Source organism: Misgurnus anguillicaudatus, chromosome 25, assembly GCF_027580225.2.
Source record: "Misgurnus anguillicaudatus chromosome 25, ASM2758022v2, whole genome shotgun sequence".
In the NCBI taxonomy this organism is placed as follows: Eukaryota; Metazoa; Chordata; class Actinopteri; order Cypriniformes; family Cobitidae; genus Misgurnus; species Misgurnus anguillicaudatus.
This window is the reverse complement of record NC_073361.2, coordinates 319,771-342,426: the sequence shown is the minus strand read 5'-3', so window position 1 is coordinate 342,426 and position 22,656 is coordinate 319,771. Positions and strand designations below refer to the sequence as shown.

At 40.8% G+C, this 22,656-nt stretch overlaps 1 protein-coding gene and 1 long non-coding RNA gene across 5 annotated transcripts in view; one reads left to right on the top strand and one right to left on the bottom strand.

The window, feature by feature from the left end:
• Window positions 1-2,114: 2,114 nt before the first annotated feature.
• The window catches only part of cdh19 (cadherin 19, type 2), a 177,317-nt gene continuing 156,775 nt past the window's right edge, over window positions 2,115-22,656 (top strand). For all 4 annotated transcript variants that reach the window (XM_055182378.2, XM_055182377.2, XM_055182376.2 and 1 more), the window contains exon 1: window positions 2,115-2,270. The gene's annotated coding sequence lies outside the window, so the exon portion shown is untranslated. The remainder of the gene's footprint in view (window positions 2,271-22,656) is intronic.
• Window positions 20,030-22,479, bottom strand: LOC141362156 (uncharacterized). Its single transcript, XR_012368154.1, has 4 exons — window positions 22,135-22,479; window positions 21,884-21,954; window positions 21,737-21,794; window positions 20,030-21,517 (listed from the first exon to the last, which is right to left on the bottom strand). It is a non-coding gene; the product is annotated as an uncharacterized lncRNA (long non-coding RNA).

The window sequence follows — 22,656 nt, the reverse complement described above, 5'->3', positions numbered from 1 at the left end:
TGCATTAGATCAAAATCTCTAATCGTTTATTTGAAACATTATAACCTGATACCTATAACACAAGACTGAATCTTAAACGAATGACTGAGTTGAAAACTTGAATAAGAACGCATTTTACCCAGAGGGGACCAGATATGGAAACTTACCTGCCTACAATAACTTTTTCATTTGATTTGAGTTACATTACACATGAATAACCTTAGCCGAGTCCCCAGGAACATGGAACCCTAACACTGCAAAAAATGACTTAGTATTTTTGTCTTGTTTTCAGTAGAAATATCTAAAAATTCTTAAATTAAGATGCGTTTGCTTGATGTGCAAAATGACCTTAGTAAATAAGTCTAGTTTTAAGACAAACAACATACAATCTAAGTAAAACTGTCCCCAAAACAAGCAAAACCATCTGCCAATTGGGTGAGAAAAAATTGTGAAATAAGATTTCTTTTTTCTTAAACACTTAATTCAAGTACAATTTTCTCACCCCATTGCCAGATATCTTTGCCTGTTTCAAGCACAAATTCACTTAAATTGTATATTTTTTGTCTAAAAACTAGTATTATTTTCTTAGGTCATTTTGCTCATCAAGAAAATACATCTTGATTTAAGAATTTTTAGATATTTCTACTGAAAACAAGACAAAAATACTAAGTAAGAAAGTCATTTTTTGCAGTGTAACAAGCATGGGCTTCATGGACCTGTAGCACAATGCCCTGACAGTGACTTCACCTGTGCCCTGATCTTTATTAGAAACTGAGAGAAAAGCAAGTTAATACAATTGATTTTACAATTATCACAAAAATAACGATCAGTCTGAGTTTAATTTAAGAAAAACAAGCTTCTATACTAATGTTACAATAAAAATGAAAACATCGCTAACTAGCTTAGCCGCTATCTGCTGCCACACCACATTAGATTAAAATACTTACCCTCGTAGTTGTGCAAATAACTCAATATGTAGAGTTTAAAGCCCTTGTCCCTCTTGCTTGTCGGAGCAGGGAACCAGGCATCAACAATGCGATGAATATCGCTCACGCTTATTATCTTGGAGACAGTGAGTAAAAATAGACATTTTGGGCGACGCGCAAGTACACCGGAAACAGACATGCCGACTTCAGGTGACAGCGAAAGTTTGTCACTACGCTTGTGCACAGAAGCTATTCCCGTGTGCTCGTACGAGGCGTTCTTCCTCTTTCTTAACCCTTGTGGAGCGACAAATACACACGCGCGTATATACTGCCCCCATCAGTACCGAAAGAGTTTTGCAACCTCGGTACCTCTGGCACAAGAGGAAACAAGTATCGCCATGTAAAAAATCTTGGTATCGACTTGGTACCGAAGTATCGGTTCTCGTGACATCCACATTCGTAATGTGAACAAGCATATCTGCAAAGCAGATACCCATGCATTAAAATAAACCATGGTAATAGGTCCTCTGAAATACTTTTTAGATATTTAGGGCATGGGCGTTGTAACCATTATATGTTGGTGGGACAAGACCAATGATATTGTACCCACTCACGTTTTCTCTAATTTAGTGCATATGTCTGTTTACTTGTCAGTGTGCCGTCAATCAAATCCAATCCACTAGAGGATTGCCATTAAAAAACTGTTACGCATTTTAGCTAGAGCTTTTGACTTCCACGCTGCTGTTTTCTCAAATTCATTCCACTTGGCTCATTTAGAGTCCATATGATTTAAACTCCACTTTTGCCATCTGCACACCCGTGAGTGCCCAGACACAAGGTAAACCAAGATTTTAGGCTATAAATGCAATTGTCATATTAAAACACACTAGAAAACAAGAAAATGGCATCTACTCCAGTAAATGTTTTGGAACCACCCACATTTTTTGTTTTGTTTCTGATGTCCATGATGTAGGGTCTCAACTCCACTTTAACTGCCAGAAACAATCCTTTTGTACAAGTCTAAAATAGCTGATTCTTGAATATAATACAGGGTTACAGCTAATAAATGCTGTATTGTTGCCTTGGGGGATAGAAACAGAGGGTTTGGGAAAGAAAAAAAGTGCATTTGTAGCTGCTGGTCTGTTTGCACCACTGTGCTCACACAATACAAGCACTGTTTGCTGTCCTACTGAATGTAAAAGGAAATAAAGATGAGATGGGGGAGAAATGGGCGGTGGTCAGTTGAAGGATAATCCTTTGTGAGAGCTGTGAGCATAAATACTACTGCAACCAAAAAACTTTTTAAAAGCTGTGAATTATCTCCTGTTGTTTGAAGAATTACTGGAGGATTCATGAGAGATACAGGTGAGATGATTTTAACTGAAATAAATATAACGCTTAATACATTTTCTAGGAACATTTGAATGATGAAGTGAGTTTGTTATTTGTTAATATTTTGCATACTTTTATACTTGACAGTGTAATAAACATCATTATTTTCTGAGCTCTGGGCTGTCTATATGACTTTTTGTTTAATAGTTTAGTTTAACACCATTTAATAATGGTCGTTGACCATGGTGCTGTCCACATCAGTTAAAAATTACTTTTATACTGTCAGTTTAATGAACACATCAACATTACTTACTGAGCTGTGAGCTGTCTATAAGACTTTTTAGTTTTGTTTGGTTATTGACCATAGCGCTGTCCACATCTGGTAATTTTTTTTATAAAAGTATATAAACAATACCATAATAACAAAAATATACAGAGACAATTACGTAAAATAATGCATGCGAAGGATGACTCACAAATTACAAGCCTTTTTTGATTTTAAACAGAGACTGTCATGATTTCCCTAGACAATGGTAAACTATTCCATAATTTAGTACAGGGGCGGTTCTAGGATTTTATTCATGGGGGGCTGAGCCCTCAGTGACAATGTGAAAATGAGAATTGTGATGCCTTTTTGTAAACTGTTACCACTATTAATATTATAACATTTATATACATATTTTACTCTTCAATAAAGTTTCAAATACTTATGACTTTTGATTTATCTTCAGTCAAAAAATGAAACAAAAACACAATTGTAGTAATGGTGAACGAAACTAAATATGTGATGATAAATGGCGAAAATACACTTATAGGCAAGGCAAGTTTATTTGTATAGCACATTTCATACACAGAGGTCATTCAAAGTGCTTTACATAGAAATGAGGAAACAACATATAAAAGAGAAAAAAGAAAATGTAAAAATAATAGATACACAATAAAATCACAATAAAAACAAAGATACATGAAAATTTAGAATAACAATTAAAGAAAATAAATGTGATTTTAATAAAAACAGTTTTAATTTTTTTTTCAATTATCTTTTTATTGATTTTTTAACATTTTGTTAACATAGCAGACAGAAAGAAAAAGGAATACAATTACAAGAAATAAAAATGAATAAATAATAGTAATAAACAGAAACAAAACCAATATATATATATATATATATAGCAAACTAAATAAAGTCAGTCCATGATCACAAATCACGATTCATTACAAGTTATGTAAACATGCCAAACCCTGTAATGACATGGTAGCGTCAGAGGTCCATAAGCGGTTCCCATATCCTTTGGAATGCGTCTCCCTTATTTTTTAGGGTGTATGTGCGTTGTTCCAGTCTTAAAGTTTCATTTAGGATTCGTTTAAACAGTTTAAATGATGGGGGTCTTTGTTGGTTCCAATTGAGCAGAATGCATTTCTTTGCTATATAGGAAATTATGACAATCCTTTTCCTGCATGTGGTATCCAGTGTCTTGTCCAATTCCGTACCAAATAGGTACAGTGTTGGTGTAATGTCCAGCGGGGTTTCCACAATCTTAACAGTTAGATCATGTACCGCCTTCCAGAAATGTTTTAATTTCCTGCGTTCCCAAAAAACATGCATATTTGACCCTTTACATGTTTTACAACGATGACATCTGGGGGAAGAGTTAGGAAACATTTTACTTAATCGGAGTGGAGTAAGGTACATCCTGTGCATGAATTTGTAATTTTGTTCGATTATTTTATTACAGGACAGTGAGGAAAAAACATTCTGACATATCGTGTCCTACTGATCTTCATCAAAGTACGCCCCATATCCTTCTGCCATATGTTCTTAAGTGAGGTCAAGGAAGAGCTGCAGTGGTCCAACAAAGCACTATAAATTTCAGAGATTTTTCCTTTTAAGGATGTTGATTTTACCAGAATCTCCTCAAGATTTGTTAGCCCTAAGGGCAAGCGTTTCTCCCCTTTTAGGGTATTTTTTTTAAATGGCGGATTTGTGAGTATTTATAAAAGTCCTGTTTCGGAATTTTGTATTCTAACATTAGAACTTCAAATGACTTTTGTGTGTCCCCATCAAATAATTGTTGGAATTGATGTACACCCCTTCCTTTCCAATACACAAAAGGTAAAATTCCTATATATACATACACATATGTGCAATATTATTTTCATATATATATATATATATATATATATATATATATATATATATATATATATATATATATATATAGGAAAATCAAAGTGTCATTAATATCATTTAAAACCCACATTTGAAACCCATCAAACAGATTTTAATTAGTATCAAGGCTCATAAAGCCTACACACCTGCTGTTCCCATTCCGTCTTAATATTATTGTTCTCTACTATTTACCATGCTAGAAAAATATATCATATCCGAAACAAGGTGAAAGACATAACTTCAACCGAAGGCTGCAAGTGTTCGGAGGGAAGAACTAAAAAAAATATAATAAAATAAAGCAAGTCTTGTACTATCTGTTTAAACCATTGTGTACCTTCTGTGTATTGTTCATATTTCCCAATACTTTGGAGTCACCTGGCTGAATTGGTCACTGTCAGGCCCGGTGCTTAGTCCATCTCCTGCACATACGTTAATCTACAAGCCCCTCTTCATGTATAGAAAACGATTCAATTCAAACCTGGTCGTCTGTAGACTATTTAGCGGATATTTTGCGGTAGAATTCCTCAGCTTCTTGTGGGGAGGAAAACAGCTGGATTTTCCCATTGTGAAGTACTCTTAGCTTGCACGGTTGGAGGTGAAATCCTCGAAATGTCCCGATGTCAACAAACAGCTTTTTTACAGCGTTGAACTCCCGTCTTCGTCGGATCGTCGTCCGCCGAGAAATCCTGGACGAATGCGAGTTTGGATCCGTCATGTGCAATGCTCGGTTGTCTTGCAGAACACAGGACGAATTCTTTATCCTGGAAGTTGAGAAAGCGCAGTAGGACGGCTCGGTTCTGGTTGGGAACTGCTGGAGCCAGGGTACAGTGAGCTCTTTCCAGTATAAATACTCTGTCGGGTTCGGAGCCCAGCCACTGGGGTAACATATCGGTTAAAAAGTCTAGAAGAGGACGCTTACCCTCAGCTCCCTCCTTAAGACCAAACAGCCAGATGTTTTTCCTCCTCCCGCGGTTTTCTAGGTCCTCGTTTTTTTCCTCCAGGTATGTGATCCACTTTGTTGCTTTAACCAGAGCCCTCTTGGCCTTGTCCAGCGCGTCCTCTGTAGCGGCTATGCGGGCTTCAGCCTCCTTGATTCGTTGTTCGTTTGCTGTTATGTCTCCTTTAATTTCACCTAAATTACTCTCCATCACCGAGACAGAGTTCGTCAGCTCTCCCAGTTGGTTATTTATTCTGTCCAGTTTCGAGCTGAACTCGGAGCGGAGTGATTTAAGCTCGGTTAGCACGTCAGCTACACTAGCCATGCTAGCTTCGGCACTCTCGACCGGAGATGATGTTTTCGCGTTTCGTGAGCTTGTTTTCCGAGCGTCGAAAAGATTTCACACTACTTTGCCACTGGGGGTTTAGGCATTATTTGTATCTTGTAATTGACCAGGTTTGCAAAGGTCTGGGCTATTAAATATGCGTTGTTATAGTGAGCCAACAAACTATGCTGCCATCTTGTTCAGGCTCTCTAGCGCCCCCCCCCACAGTTTACATTTTTAAAAAGAATAAAACAGAAGTAAAAGTGACTTGAGTTAAAAGTGCAGTCAGTGTGAAGCAGCACAGTGCTCATTCAGTAAATGCAGAGTTAAACAGATGTGTTTTTAATCTAGATTTAAAAGTGTTTACTGTTGAAGCACATCTGATCTCTTCTGGAAGCTGATTCCAGCTACAGGGGGCATAATAACTAAATGCTGACTCACCTTGTTTTGAGTAAACCCTTGGTATTTCTAACTGACCTGATCCTAATGATCTGAGTAATCTTTTAGGTTTATATTCAGTTAGCATATCTGTCATGTATTTAGGTCCTAAGCCATGAAGTGATTTATAAACGAGTAACATACTTTAAAATCTATTCTAAATGTAACAGGAAGCCAGTGTAAGGACCTGAGGACTGGAGTAATGTGCTCAGATTTTTTGGTTCTGGTCAGAATTCTGGCAGCAGTGTTTTGTATGAGCTGCAGCTGTCTAATGTTCTTTTTGGGGATCCCCGTAAGAAGTCCATTGCAGTAATCCACCCTGCTTGTGATGAAAGCATGAACAAGTTTCTCTAAGTCCTGTCTTGAGACAAAACAGCTAATTCTGGCAATATATATGAGATAGTAGTAAGCTGATTTGCTTATCGCTTTCACGTGACTACTGAAATTAAGGTCAGACTCTAAAATAACACCAAGATTTCTGACTTTATTTTGTGTCTTTAGACCCCTAGAGTCAAGGTATGTGTTAACTTTGAGAGTTTCATCTTTATTTCCAAATACAATGACTTCAGTTTTGTCTTTGTTTAACTGGAGGAAGTTTTGACGCATCCAACAGTTAATTTCATCAATGCATTTACATAGAGAGTCAATGGGGCTGTAGTCATTGGGTGACAGGGCTAAGTATATCTGGGTGTCATCTGCATAGCTGTGGTAAGCAATTTGGTTCTTTTTCATTATTTGACCAAGTGGGAGCATATACAAATTAAACAGAAGCGGTGCAAGAATTGAACCCTGTGGGACTCCACATGTCATGGGTGTCTACTCAGATTTATGGTTACCTATGTTCACATAGTAACCTCTTCCTTGTAGGTATGATTTAAACCACTTGAGGACCATCCCAGAGAGCCCTACCCAGTTTTCCAGTCTATGTAAGAGTATGGTGTGATCTACTGTGTCAAAGGCAGCACTAAGATCTAGTAGCACCAGCACTGATATTTTACCTGAATCAGAGTTTAAGCGAATGTCATTTATTATCTTTATGAGCACTGTCTCTGTGCTGTGATGCTGACGGAAACCAGATTGAAAATTGTCCAGATGGCCATTTGAGTTTAAGAATTTGTTCAGCTGATTGAAAACAACCTTTTCAATGATCTTGCCTATAAACGGAAGATTTGAGATTGGTCTGTAGTTGCTAAGTATGGTTTTGTCTAGGTTACTCTTTTTTAGGAGAGGCTTAACAACTGCTGTTTTTAATGACTCTGGAAAGGTGCCTGTGATCAGAGAGGTATTTACTATTTTTAAGAGGTCAGTTTCTAAGCAGTTAAGTACCTTTTTTAGCAAAGATGTGGGGAGTGTGTCAAGGCTGCAACTTGATGCTTTAAGATGTTGTACTGTTTCTTCCAAGGTTTTTATATCAATTATGTCAAATTATGAGAGAATTACTAATTTCTGAGGTTGTTGCAATGATATCTGACTGACCACAGTACAATATGAGGCCGTATTGATCGTCATTCTGATATTACTGATCTTCTCAGAGAAAAAGGTTGCAAACTCATTGGATTTGTTGTCAGAGTGTCATGACTTTGGTCTTTCGACTGTTCTGTTTCTTTTGTTTCTGTTGTGTGTGTTTTGTGTTTTGACAGTTCTCACGTGCGCGTCTGCCACCGGAGCATCTCATTATCACTGATTTCATTCACCTGCGACATCACCTGTTTCTCATTTTTCTCCCCATTTGTTTGGTATTTAAGCTCTCTGTGTTTTGTTGCTCCTTGCGAGTTCGTCATTGTTATGTTGATTTAGTCTTGTCATGTCGTGTTCGCCGTTTTTGTTGGATTTATAAATTTTTGACCTTTTTTGTCTTTTTGCCATTTTTTGCTCTGCCTGCTCTGTCTGCTTTCTCTCGTTCACCTCTCTTTAGGACTTTTAGCACCTCCGCTCCTCTCCGCTTCTGTGGATTATTACACCTCTCTCTGCCCTGCCGGTCTTATGCTCTACTGTCTCCCGTGTGTGACCGCTGCCCGGTAGCACTGAGTGAGCTCCTCTCCGCCGTTTCATCGGACTTTATGCTTTGCGCTGTCCAGCGTACTGGTATCTCCGCTGTCCAGCGGCACTGTGACGGATCGTTTGGTGACCAGCCTTCAGCCGGCTATACTGCCGGGTTGTCATCTCCTCTCCCCGATTCGTATCGGTGGTTTCCCTACATCACGCTGGGCGCGCGATCTCCAGTGCACGTCTGAGACTTCTATTTCATCACTGCTGCAGAGAACTTTGGACAGTTTTCTTGGACTATTATTACCGGCAGAGCGGTGGTTTGATTCCCCGAGAGTGTTTCCAGTTTTTTCTCCCTTGTGAGCCCAGTGGTTTTTCTCTGTCTATCATTTTGATCTTTATTAAACATTTGAGTTATCTGCAATTGGATCCTTGCCTCTGTGTGCTTTCTACCAGTCCTGACACAGAGAGCATTTCACTAGGAACTTGATTTGGGGGGGTTTGTTAGTCTCTCTAAACAGTAGCAAAAAGAGTGCGAGTGTTGTATGTTGTTTATAATGTTTGAAAAGAAGGTCTGTCTAGCTGTGCCTAGTTCTACATTGAAAGCACGAAGACTGTCCTTATAGATGCTATAATGTACTTCAAGTTTTGTTTTCCGCCACATACGTTCAGCTTTTCTGCATGTTCTTTTCATGTGCTGTACTGCTGTTGTGTTTCTCCAGGGTGCTTTACGTCTGCCAGTGATCACCCTGACTTTTACTGGAGCTATACCATCAATGGCATCTTTAACTTTTATGTTAAAGTTTTCAAGGAGAATATCGGCAGAGTCTGCCGATATGTTTGGCAACATTGATATAGCATTCATAAATACCTCATTGGTGTTCTCATTTATGAACCTTTTTTTAAATAGACAGATCTAGCATCAGTGGCAGGACAGATCAATAAATCAAAGTAAACACAGAAATGGTCAGATATCGCTTCATCCTTGATTACAGTGAATTAAATGTTTAGACCAGGGATGGGCAACTTTGATAATGACAGGGGCCAGCATTTTTCTCCTTTATACCAAGGGGGCCAGAACCACACCCAAAAATTAAATCATTCTTAATTTTCTTTATTAAGAAACCACAATATACAATGAACTGGTCTTTAAAGATTTTAACTATAAAACTTAGCAATTATGCTCATTCTAAATCATAACTTTATTATCAGTGGACAAGCATTTCAGATAAAACTTCTTAACTGCATTGTTTTAACATCTGTAACAAGCAAGGCACTTTTATATTAGTATAGAGGAGTTTCTCATCCAGACCTCAAAGAACAAAATTATTTAAAATAATACATATATTCAAAAACAAAATATATAAAAATGTTTATTACAATGTATTTTACCTTTAAAATCTGAGAGCAATTCTGGCCCGAGACCCGATTATTGTACACGACCCGTGTCCGAGGCACACTTTTAGACCTGACCCTGATTGCGTCTCGGGTCGGACCTCGGGTTTTCGGACCCGTGGCCGTGAAGACCCCTTCTTCACATAAGCCCAAACACGGGACTATGCTTACTGTGACGATCCGCGGGACCTAGCGCCCCCTCCTGCTTGGGAGTATTTACGTCCTAATACAAAAATCATCATTTTAAAAGTATTTGATTAAAGGCAGGATAGGCAGGAATTATCTAAAAAAAACTTTTTTACAAATATGTTTAAACTGTCTTTATATATCAATACATAAGTAAAATGTAAGTACTCTGAAAAAGAGAGTATAAAAATCGAGTGTCTGTAGACCTCACACCACTGTTTTAAACACAGCTCATTTTTCCATTCACTCCACCCCTCCCTTCTGGGTTTCTTCTAAAGCCACGCCCCCAAAACACATGAACGCGCGACACCGACAGCTTTGCTAGGAGAAGGATTTACTTCAGACGAGCGGAGAGGAAGGAGCGCGGTGCATGTAACAACATGTCACAATCACATGTAATAATACACCTAACTTTATCACTATGAATATAAACAGATAGGATGCCTTTTAGTACTCACTATTAAGCCAGTGTTTTGCATGAAAGATTTTCCGTGATGAAAGCATTGTTGACTCTGATGAGGACTACACTCCGGAGACAATACCGCTACCGCATCATCGACTCGAGGAAAAGCCACGTGATATTTACTCTCGTTTGATTGCTTCGTTTATTCCTTTTTTTGCCTTGTTTGCCTTCGCTGACTGGATATGCACTTTCTGTGAGTTCTGAATGCACTTTCTCTGCCATACTTTTGCTCTTCCTAGAGTGTCTCTCGCACGTTCAAATCAACCTAGTGTGCGCATGTGTGGGCAGATCCCACACCCATATGATAGCAACGGGTGGTGCCATGGCCACGAGAGAGAGTGATATTCGCACAAGCTAATCATTTGTTTCGTCCCAAATGGAAATAATTAGCTGTGTTTAAAACAGTCGTGAGAGGTCTACAGACACTCGAGTTTTATACTCTCTTTTTCAGAGTACTTACGTTTTAATTATGTATTTGTATATAAAGACAGTTTAAACAAATTTGTGAAAAAGTTTTTTAGATAATTCCTGCCTACCCTGCCTTTAAGTATAATATGGTCCAGCGGGCCGTATTAAAATTTACCCTGGGCCGCCAGTTGCCAATCCCTGGTTTAGACCCTTGCTAATGAGCAGATCAAGAGTGTGTTCCCTATTGTGTGTAGGACCTTGCACGTGCTGGGTCAGATCAAAAGTGTTTAAAACATTTAACAGTTCAATTGCAGTATTGTTTTCTGCATTGTCTATATGAATATTAAAATCACCAGCAATAACAAAATAATCAAATTCAGAGGAAATTGTTGATAAAAGTTCTGTGAATTCCTCAACAAATGCTGAGGTGTATTTAGGAGGTCTATAAATAATTGTAAACAGAATGCGTGGTGTACCTTTTAGAGCAATACACAAATATTCAAAAGATTGGTAATCACCAAGTAACACTTGCTTGAATTGAAAGGCATCTTTGAATAAAGCAGCTATTCCTCTTCCTAGAGTGTCTCTCGCACGTTCAAATCAATCAAGTGTGCGCATGTGTGGGCAGATCCCACACCCGTGGGATAGCAACGGGTGGTGCCATGGCCACAAGAGAGAGTGATATTCGCACAAGCTAATCATTTGTTTCGTCCCAAATGGAAATAACTACTAAAACGCCAATGAACTTGGCATTGAGATATTTGCATAATGCTGGCGCCGCCCCGCCAGGTGCGTATAAGCCCCAGGTGCAAATATGGAAATTAGCTTTTTTGCTTCGAAAGCGGCATTATCTGCTACTGAGAAGCTACTTGCTCTTCTGGGAACGGTTGCTGAAGCAGACAAGCAGTACTAACACAGCGGACGCTCGCAGTATTCCACTGCTCTGCATCTTTTTTGTTTTGAGTTTAGTGTGTGCGTTTCCTCTCCCTGTGCGCATCATCAGCTGAGCACCTAAAGAGTGATTTCCCTAAAGAGTGATACGTGAGAGCTCTGTGTCTTTTTAAAGACAGCCACTCTCTCGTATATTTGGAGATCAGCGTCCTTTTCAGGATAACTTTTCCTCCGTGCGATCTTGGGTGCGAGAAGTACAGGGATTCCAGTGACAGTCACGAGCGCTGTCTTCGTGCTTGGGAATCGAGCACTCTGAGGCTGCGTTCGTGGAGAGTTTTTGGTTCTCTCTGTGAGAGCATAACCCTTCTCGTTTCTACAGGAACAATGTCCGCGCCTTTGCAGTGCTGACTCCGCCATGGTGGGGCTGTCAAGCGCTCGGAGGACGCTCTTCGCATCACTACGCTGAGTAGGACGGAGGATGCGTCCTTCACCTACCGGCCTTCTCATCCTCAGCCGGTTGAGGCTCCGGTGGAGACTGCAGAGTCGTGTTCTACGATTTCTGCCGAATCCATTGGACCTCCTTCTGGTCCCGTCACTTCTGCAGCATCCGAGGGGTGCCCATTTTTTCCCTCAGAGGCGGAGTCGTCCCGGAGATTTACGAGGGAAGCCGTGACCTTCAGTCGTTCGATGTCCACCACAGTGGTTCAAGATCGCCACCATCTCGGCAGCGCAGGGGAACCGGTTGTCAGCAGCTCGGCCCGCCCACTTAGACGCTTCCCGTGAAAATCGGGAGTTTAAGTGGCCAGAGACGGGTGACCCGGAGTGGCAGAGGATCACTCTTCAGGAGACGGCGATTCGCTCCTTCCCCCGGTAGAGGGTCAGGTGGAAAATCCTTGGTTTGCATCTGTTCCACCGGCTGTCCAGCCGGTACCCACTTAACCACACATAAGAGTGCATTCCTCTTCCCTCTCCAGGTCTCCGGAGGATCGAGAGAGCCGTGAGCGGGCACACACCAGCTCACCCTACCTCTCCTCTATCGCCAGCGGGTGTTTTTCCGGAGTCTGCACTCTCCGCGCAGGAGACCAGACGACCGTCACCCTCAGCGGGCTCAGGTCAGTGTCACACACACACATACTATAGATGTTTATGCTGTCACAGCAGATGCACCGGCAGTCGCACCTGTTCCCCTTGGATGCCCCACGGCGGGTACTTCGGTAGTGCTGTTATTCCCCTTGTACGGTCCCTGGCTGCTTGGCTTCAGCTCTCCAGCCCGTCTCGTTGGGATTTACGCACCATCCGCCTGTGTTACGAAATACAATTACCGGCACTCCCCCAATGGGCATTCGTTTCACTATAGTGAAAGCGTCCGATGCACATGTACTGCATGCAAAAGTCGATGTCCTGCTGGCGAAGGACGTTTCGAGCCGGTCCCTCTTACCGAGATGATGATAGGGTTTTTTCAGCCTTTATCTCATAGTACCCAAAATACGCGGCGGGTTACGACCGATTTATTTACGCTCCGGCTCTACAAATGTGATCCTTTAGGATGATACGCCGAGGCTCGTATTTCAATATTCAGATCGGTTTGCAGCCTTAGACCTGTAGACGTGTACTTCATGTGTCCATCTCCCTTCGCCTTAGACCGTTTTTCGCTCTGCGTTCGTGGGGTGGGCATATTAATACTAAGTACACCATTCGAGCTGTCTCTCTCTCCCCGTGTCTCCATGAAAGTGCTAGTCACGGCATTAAAATCTCAGAGAGAGAGAGCTTTGTTCGCATTCTGCTTATATTTACGTCAACTTATAATAGCTTGTTCTTGGCAGACGTGCGTGAACACAGAGATTTAATGCTTCAACATCTCGCTCGTTTAAGTCATCAGGTCAACTGGGAAGAGAGCAACTTTGCCCCGTGCAGAGGATCCTTTTCTCAGTATGAAAATAGACTCAATCGATTTATTGGCATGTTTTATAAGAGCGCACACCCAGTCAATTCTGACTTACCTCGGTTTAGTTCGAGGGAAGAACGCGGTCCCTCTGAAACAATTTCAGAAGCTCTTGGACATATGGCAGCAGCTGCGGCTGTGACACTGATCGAGCTGCTTCATGAGACCGCTTCAGCGTTGGTTTTACGATCGAGTCTCGAGGAGAGCGTGGCGCAACGGCATACACCGTGTAACCATTACACCTGCGTGTCATTTCAATTTTACCCCATGGTCCAGCATTTCTGATAGCAAGATATGCCCCTGAGTCGGGTCTCCTGGCATTCTGTAGCACATGCGATGCCCCCAGCACGGGATGAGCAGCCACGTATGACGGGCTTGCAGTCTCAGGGGTGTGCATAGCACCCCAACTGCCGCGAGCGGTACGCTGTATATCTGGGACTTGTATGCTCCGCTATGGAGATGCGAGGGAAGGATGTATTAGCCGACACCGACAACATTGCGACTGTGCGTTATTTACCGTTAAGGCGCTTTTTGCGCTCTCGTCACCTGTCGCATCTTGCTCGTCATCTCCTCCTTTGGAGTCAGAAGCATCTGAGGTCCCTTCATGCCATTTACATCCCGGGTACGCTCAACACAGCAGCAGACGTGCTTCCCGAGCTGCGCGCCCCGGCGAATGGCGACTCCACCCCAGACGGTTCAGCTAATTTGGAAGAAGTTCGGTCGTGCGCAGATATATCTGTTTGCGTCGCCGGACGATACCCACTGTCGCCTGTTTTATTCACTAACCGAGGGCAGCCTCGGCGTGGATGCGTTGGCACACAGCTGGCCGCGGGGGATGCGCAAATACGCATTCCCTCCAGTGAGCTTTATCGCACAGACGCTGTGTAGGTCAGGCAGGATGAGTAGAGCCTTTTACTGGTCGTGCCTTACTGGACGATCAGGAATTGGTTTCCAGAGTTAATGCTCCTCTCGACAGCCCTCCCTGGCGGATTCCCCTGAGGAAGGACTTTCTTTCTCAAGGAGGGGGCACATTGGGCACCCGCGCCCCTACCGGTGGAGTCTCCTTGTATGGTCGTTGAGCGCGCGCAAGGTTTAGGTGATTTATCACAAGCTGTATCTAACACCATCGACGCGAGCACGTCCACAAGACGGGCTTACGCGCTTAAATGGAACCTTTTCGTCACCTGGTGTTCTTCGCAACGCGAGGACCCCCGAGAATGCCTCATTAACATTGTGCTTTCATATCTTCAACACCGTTTGGAGCGTAGGCTGTCCCTCCACCATTAAAGTTGATATCGCCGTTATTTCTGCTCATCACTCACTAATCAATGGCAGATCAGTGGCCAGCATGATTTGGTTATTAGATTTTAAGAGGCGCTCGCAGGCTAAACCCCTCGCACCCTCCCTCTATTCCTCCCTGAGACCTGTCCATGGTGCTGAAGCCCTACAGGTCCCCCGTTCGAGCCTTTGCAGTCTGCGAGTCTGAAGTTTTTTTCAATGAAAACTCTGACCCTGCTAGCATTTGCCTCCGTGAAGAGAGTCGGGGATTTACATGCATTCTCTGTTGACGATTCGTGCCTTCAGTTTGGTCCTGCTGTCTCACTGAGACCCAGACCAGGCTACGTGCCCAAAGTTCCCACCACTCCCTTCAGAGATCAGGTAGTGAGCTTGCAAGCGCTGCCCCCGGAGGAGGCAGACCCAACCATGGCTTTATTATGTCCCGTACGAGCTCTACGCCTCTACGTGGATCGCACACAAAGCCTCAGGACCTCAGATCAGCTCTTTGTTTGTTACGGTGGTCAGCAGAGAGGGAAAGCTGTCACTAAGCAGAGGATGTCTCATTGGATAGTTGATACTATCGCCCTTGCTTATAATCTGCAGGGCATTCCTTGTCTATTTAATTTGAGAGCTCACTCTACTAGAAGTGTTGCCTCATTTTGGGCCCACCGGGTTCCTTTGTGAGTATTTTTCCGTGGGGTTAATCCTATTAGCCCACGTTTCCCTCAGCAGAGCACTGCTTTGCTTACACAGCCGCGGCTGTCATTTATACCTCAACTACGGTTGACTTTCGCCCACCAATAGCCTTTAACGGGGCGGTGGCTTCCTCAGCGTTCCTATACCGCTCAGATAGGGCACTTCCCAGTCGCTGGCACTACTGTGGGGTTAAAGGAACATCTAGTGCCCGGCATTATGCAAATATCTCAATGCCAAGTTCATTGGCGTTTTAGTAGTTTACGAAGCAGATTGGTCTCTCTAAGCGAGTTCCCAATTCGTTGGTCATGACGTGATGTCTCCGTTCCCTTCCTTCAGGGAACGTGGGTTACATATGTAACCGAGACGTTCTTTAGTGAACGGATGTTCAGAAGTGCTAACTTAACAGTAACTGGTTTTGGCACTGTATCAATCTCAGAATGACGTATAATAGGCAGTAGATTAGATAGAATTGGCGTGCGGCTGGAGAGGGCCTTCATCTTTCTATCACATATCAGGACAGAGATTGGGAAAGCTAAAGGGACATCGGGCTCCCGCTTGTTCTTAAAATATTTATGATTGTTACTGCTGACGTAGCGGGAACCCAACACATATCAGTTACCAGTGCTGTTTGCAGATGAGGGCTGGTGTGATCCCTGAAGTTGAGGCAGAGGTCGGAGTGCTCTCTCAGATGGAGGGGGAGGGCGGGCTGGGCCCGAAGGCTTTGGTGGTTGAGGAGCCTGCTGTTTCTTGGTTGATATTTGGGGACTCGCAGCAATAGAGTGGGAGAGCTTCGTTACAACAAATACCAGTTTCTCAATTTTCTCTGAAAAACACAGAAGTGGTGATGTTGGAGAGAGGGAGAGAGAGTGTGACGACATCTGCTATGGTTCTGGTGTTCCTGAAGGCTGGGGGGAGTGTTATCCACAGAAATGTCCTTGGGTGTAAGCATAACTTATAATACCTGGCCACTAACTATTCTGAATCGGACAGCCGATATTATGCACAACTTTTTCATGTACTACGACTTTTGATCAGTAAGTCCTTATCGATCTGAAATAACTGTTATTTTCAGCTGTTTAAAACATGCATTTGAAAAAGCAACACTTGTCAAACATATACAATGATTATGTATAATATTTAAATGTGCAGTCAGTTAGTAAAGATAGCGCCTATTCAAACATTTGCTTTGAAAAAATCGGACGTGTGAGTTCCAGCGCGATCAGTGGGTGTCAGTGATTTTCTACCCTGCGGACCACAGCCTTATCTTGGAACACATCCTGCTGGCTCTGAGGTATCTATGGCTGATGGTCAATTTAATAAGGCCCGAGCACCGAGGAGCAGGCTAGAATGGCCTGCACCATGGGTGCAAACCCCTATTGTTTTTGTTCAGTTTCTTCTTTTTTTCCCTCCGAAATAAATCGCATTTTTGAGGGCCTAAACATGCTTGAAAACTCATGAAACTTTGCACACACTTCAAAAGTGCCGAAAATGTACATGTGGTATAGGCATCAGAAGTGGGTGTGCAGAAATTACTCAATAGCGCCACCTGCAAAATGTCAAGGGAACAGCCCTCCCGCTACGAAAAACGTACAGATAGATTTGGTAGGGTCATCTATCACCTCGAGACCTACAAAAAAGTCTCTTGGAGTGAAGCTCTAAACCTTACAGGAAGTCAGCTTTTTTTAATTTTCGCTGTGATTTCTGTGCAAATCATGGCATTTCCAGGCTTTGTTTGTTAACAAACTCCTAGAGATTTTATTAGAAGATCATCATCATACTTGGTCAGTCTCATCTTATGGCTTTTGCGATGTTAAATTGTGGAGATCTTGACTTTTCGTTTGAAGGTGTGTCCGTTGCAGCCTGACAAATTTAGGCATTTTCGCCATGAAACAGTAAGTTGTTCTAACTCAGGCTTACAATGTCCAATCTGCCCCACGCTTCACATGTTTGATAAGAGTCATGGCCTGAGCACATCAACATGACAATTTTCATTTATAGTCATAGTGCCACCTGTTGGCAGCAGGTAATGCCATGTTTTATGCCGGGATTTACTGCCCATAGAGTTTTAATCAGATCATCATTATATTTGGTCAGACTGATCTTAAGCCCTTTGCAATGATAAATTGGGAAGATCTTGACTTTTCATTAAAGGGCATGTCCGTAGCAGGCCTGGCAAAGTTTAATGTTTCGCCATGGAACAGGAAGCTGTTGTAATTCAGGCATATTAAATAAGGGTCTTGGCCTGAACACATCAACATAGCGATATTTAGATACAGTAATAGCACCACCTTGAGGCAGCAGGAAATACCATGTTTTATGCTGTGACTTACTGCTCTTGGAGATTTAACCATATCAACATATTTCATTAGTCTAACCTCAAGACCTTTTGTGATGATAAATAACGACGAACTTGACTTTTCGTTAAAGGGCGTTTTCGTACTGGCCTCGCAAAATATTGCTAAATGAATTGCGTTTTTTGACAGTCTAAACAAGCTCAAAAAGTCATGAAACGTTGCACACGTATCAAATGTGGATAAAATTTTTATTTGATATAGGCATTATATCTGGGGGTGTAAAAATGCCTCTATAGCGCCACCTTCAAAATTTAAATAAGCAGCTCCCCCCTCTACGTTAAATGTACAGATACGAAATGTGGTAGGATCATGTAGCAACCCAAGACCTACAAAAAAGTCTCTTGGAGCCCAGCTCTAAACCCCACAGGATGTCGGCCATTTTGAATTTTCTCTAATTTGAGTGCAATTTTTTACTTTAACAAACTTCCCCTAGAGATTTAATCAGATCATTATCATATTTGGTCTGTGTTGTCTAAAGGCCTTTGCGGTGCTAAATTGCAGAGATCCCGACATTTCGATGGAGGTTGTGTCCGTGGCGGCCTGCCAAATTTCTGTGTTTCGCAATGAAACAGGAAGTTCTCATGTTTAAAATGTCCAATCTCCAATCAACCCCCGCTTCACATGTTTAATAAGTGTCCTGGCCTGAACACATTACAGTTTTTCTCAGTCGCTTTAGTACATTTCTCAGATCGGAATTGAAATTCTCAAAACTACTTGTTCAATTCTCACATCATTGTGTCACTTGTGCACATCAAAATGCAGTTTCTTATTTCTTTGGTACATCCATGCAAATTATTATGTACAATTCTCTGCTTTTTCCTACATTATCATTTGCTTATGTCATGTTGATCAAATTATTATAATGGGTCTATATTGAATAGTCTAACCCCCCACAACATGTAGGCATTAGTTCATAGTATAAGTCTTACATGCAAAATGGTTGAACAAGTTTTTTTTTCTTTGAGCTATGCAGTGCTTTTTTTCCTTTCTGTATGGCAATGACATGGTCTGTCAACAAAATACAGTACAAACAGTAAAAGCGTAAATGTAAATTTTGTCCAGTCTCTTGTAATCAAACTCCCACATAACTTACACTAAGGTGTAACCTACAATTTACAATACAATAATTGTCATCAAAACTTTAACCATAGATTACATCAGAACATCCCTCCAGAGTAAACTGTTAAATTGACCACATGATTAAGCGATTTGATTGCCTTATCCGTACACAATGACACAAGGACTTGTCATTCTGATTGACATGTTTATTGACACAGATATTTACTTTTAAGAGATGAACTAAGGATTTTGAGCAAGAAACTGGATTTTGCAGGTTATCCATGGTGTTTTGCTATTTGTACAAATGGTTTTGAGAAATGCACTTATTGTTTTGCAAATGTCTAAGATGATTCGAGAAATGTACAAAAGCAACTGAGAAAAACTGTAACATGGCAATATTCAGTAAAAGTTTTGCGCCACCTGCTGGCAACAGGAAATGCCATTTTTTACACAGTGATTTACTGCTCATTGATGATAAATCGTGATAAATCCGTGACGGTCTGGCGAAGTTTGATGTTTCACCATGAAAAGCTGTTGTAACTCAGGCATACAATGTCCGACCTGTCACAGACTTCATATGTTTGACAAGGGTCCTGGCCTGAACACATCAATATAACAACAATCAGTTAGTCATGGCACCACCTGCTGCACACAGGAGGGGTGGCACATCAAAGTTCCTTTAAATATTTACCCACTTAAATTCATATCCCCCTGGTTCAAGGCCATGGGGTGACGGTACCCATGTGTACGAGGGCCCTACCATCGCTGCTTGGAGCTTTAATTTGATTTGTTTTGGGTTGATCAAACCAGCAGCCTTTGGTCTAATGAATCTATTATTTGTTTCTTTTATTCGTATTTAGTCTCTTTTGCTGCTATTTTTTGGCAGATAAAAAAGCTAAATTTCATTAATGTACCTACATAGACACTTGTTTGGGGTGCGCCCCAGACACACAAACTTCACACACACACACACACACACACACACACACACACACACACACACACACACACACACACACACACACACACACACACACACACACACACACACACAAAACACAAACTCAGTTTTGATTTTTTTATAAATTATAACATGACTAACAGTGAAATAGTACAACTAAATTATTATTTTATTTTGTATTAATTTGTATAATTTGTATATTTGTACATATATATTTAACTTTTTTGTAATATTTTAAAGCAGCTTTCTTATCTGGCCAACTTTAGGGGGGGGGGCACCTATTTGATAACCTGCAAAAGCGTGTCACTTGTTCAAAATAGATAGTTAATTCCTCAAAAGCAAGTATTCATGTCAATGAAAGTGTCAGTCTCATCAAAATGAAAAGTCCTGACATCATTGTTTTTGAACAAGATAATCAAATGGCTTAGTCATATTTTCATTATGACAGTTCACTATAAATGTTTTTCAATGCAAAAAAGTCAGATCTTGGTGACACTACCTGAAAATGCTCAAGACAGCACTATATACTATTTGCACAGCTATTTGAAAAATACAGTAAAGTTCCACCTTACTGCACAGCAAAAATATGATGGAAGATTTAACACCATGGGTGTTAAAATTAACACTGCCCGGGTGAACATACAGGTCCATCTTTGATAGTGTTCAGTCAACACTTACCAAAGTGTTGCTTAAACAAACACTGTTAAAGTGTCAATTTTTAACACTCTCTGTGTTGATTAACAAACACTCAGTAGTGTAAACGTTCAACACTCTATGGTGTAAATCATTTTCATGTTAAAATCCCAATGCAGATAAAAACTAAAAGTTTTATACTATATATTTTTCAAAATAAATACAAAAAATAAACAGTAACTACAAACATCAAATTGATTTTATTAAATTAAATTACAAGAGTCTGCAACAATTCATGTGGGAAACATACAATTCAATAAAATATTCCTTTTAAATCTTCAGTTTACACTTCAATAATACACTTTACTCGAAAAATACATAAAATCAACATACAATTTAATAAAATATTTCTTAAATATTCAGTATCCACTGGAATAAAATTTTACATAAATAATACAACAATTCAACATGTAATCCATGAAATCATCTTAATGTCACTATGGTTTGTATATACACTCAGTCTAAATAAATATAACATTAAATATTTAATTCAATTTTATTTAATTAGCGCTTTTCACAATTGCTAATTGTATAAAGCAGCTTTACATTAATAGATGTAGAAAAAGCATAGAAAAGCGAGCATAGTAATAATGTAACATATACAGTAAAGTAGTAGGTTAAGTCAAAGGTGGTGGACTCTCCAGGGGATGAAAAAATCCCAAGGAGAAAAACCCTCCTGGCTTATCCAGGGGGAAAACTCCTAGAAGGGAAAAAAAACCTTGAGAGAGATACATATATATTTATATATATAAATACTATCGGGGTATGTGAACGGGTAAGCGAATTAAACTGGTTCCGCCGGTGGTTGCTGGTCAGGCGTCGGCTGGGCATCTCGTAGAAGGACGGTCAGTAGATCAGTGATGTGATGACCTTCACAGCAGCAGGAACTGGGTCTGTTTGTCTCATTGTCCTCGGGGTCGAGGACGAGACGGGGAGAGAGAAACAGAATCCTATGAGCGTAGGGGCTGTTCACATGTAATGCAAGTGTCATAAATTATAGTGGTTTAAGTCAGCTTGGTTTTAAAAATAAATGTTTTTTTTTTAGTTTTACATACTTTCTTGTGTCTTTGTACTGCGTTCTTGCCCTTACTGTGCAACCTGTGAAAGGTAAACAAACTTTGCTTTTACCAGAAATAAAAATGACACATAAAAACACAAATACAAATCAGAGTATAAAGATTCAAATCAGGCCGACCCACTTACTAATGTCTGTCTTGCACTTTTAAATGTGTCAGTTGATCGGATAAAAGAAAAACTTGCTCATTGTTTTACCAAATTATTACATTTAGCACAATGAAAACGAACACGTTAACTTACATCTCTGCTGTCCTCCATTAAAGAATTGAGCCGCTTTGCTTTCAGCCATGGTGGTGTCCTATGAATTTGATAAACATAAACATTACCATGGCAGTCTTGTAATTCACTTAAAGTTAAAGCATATTTTAAAATGTAACTCAGTTTTACCTGTAAAATTGTTCAGACCTCAAGACTTATCGCCAGCATCTGAAGTAACTTAGAAAGCTTGCAGAGTTTACCTGAGGTAAAAACACAGACAGTTAACTTAATATCAACTAACACGTATGCTACACAATACTGTGCAAATGCTCCAGCAAATTAATTTTCACACAAACGGTTTAATATAGAGTAAATATAAGTTGTTTATGATAATATACAAGTTAATAAGTAAATCACAAGTTGATAAAGTAATACTATACCTTGGAACATATTCCGTTGTGTGCAGACAAATCCATAAAGATGACTAACGGCGGGAAAGTCGAAAAGCATTGCACATGCGTAGATATGGATGCGTGTCAGTCAGCTCCCTTGTACGGAGGTCGCATTTGTAGGATGCATACGTCATAAAGACTCAATTCAGAATATTAACAATTCTAAAGTTTACTATTATTTTAAGTTAATCGTAAATTGTTGTAATATGTTATGACTTACGAATTTAATGCTCAGTTAACTTAAACAAACCAGGCTTGTTGACGTATGCAGCCTGCATATGCGACCTCCGGAGGCTGCATTGAGAAACGGTCTTTGGATCACCGAAAATCACGTGACCCTACGCTCGAGCTTACTTACAAGCCGATTCAATAGAGCCTAATAACTGCTTCTTAATATTTGTTTCTGTAAAACTAAATTTAGTTTTAAGTCTAGTTTAGTCGAGAATATGGTTGTGTAAACTTCATATCTAAGGTCAGTTAGTAAAGATAGCGCTTATTTAAAAGTTTGCT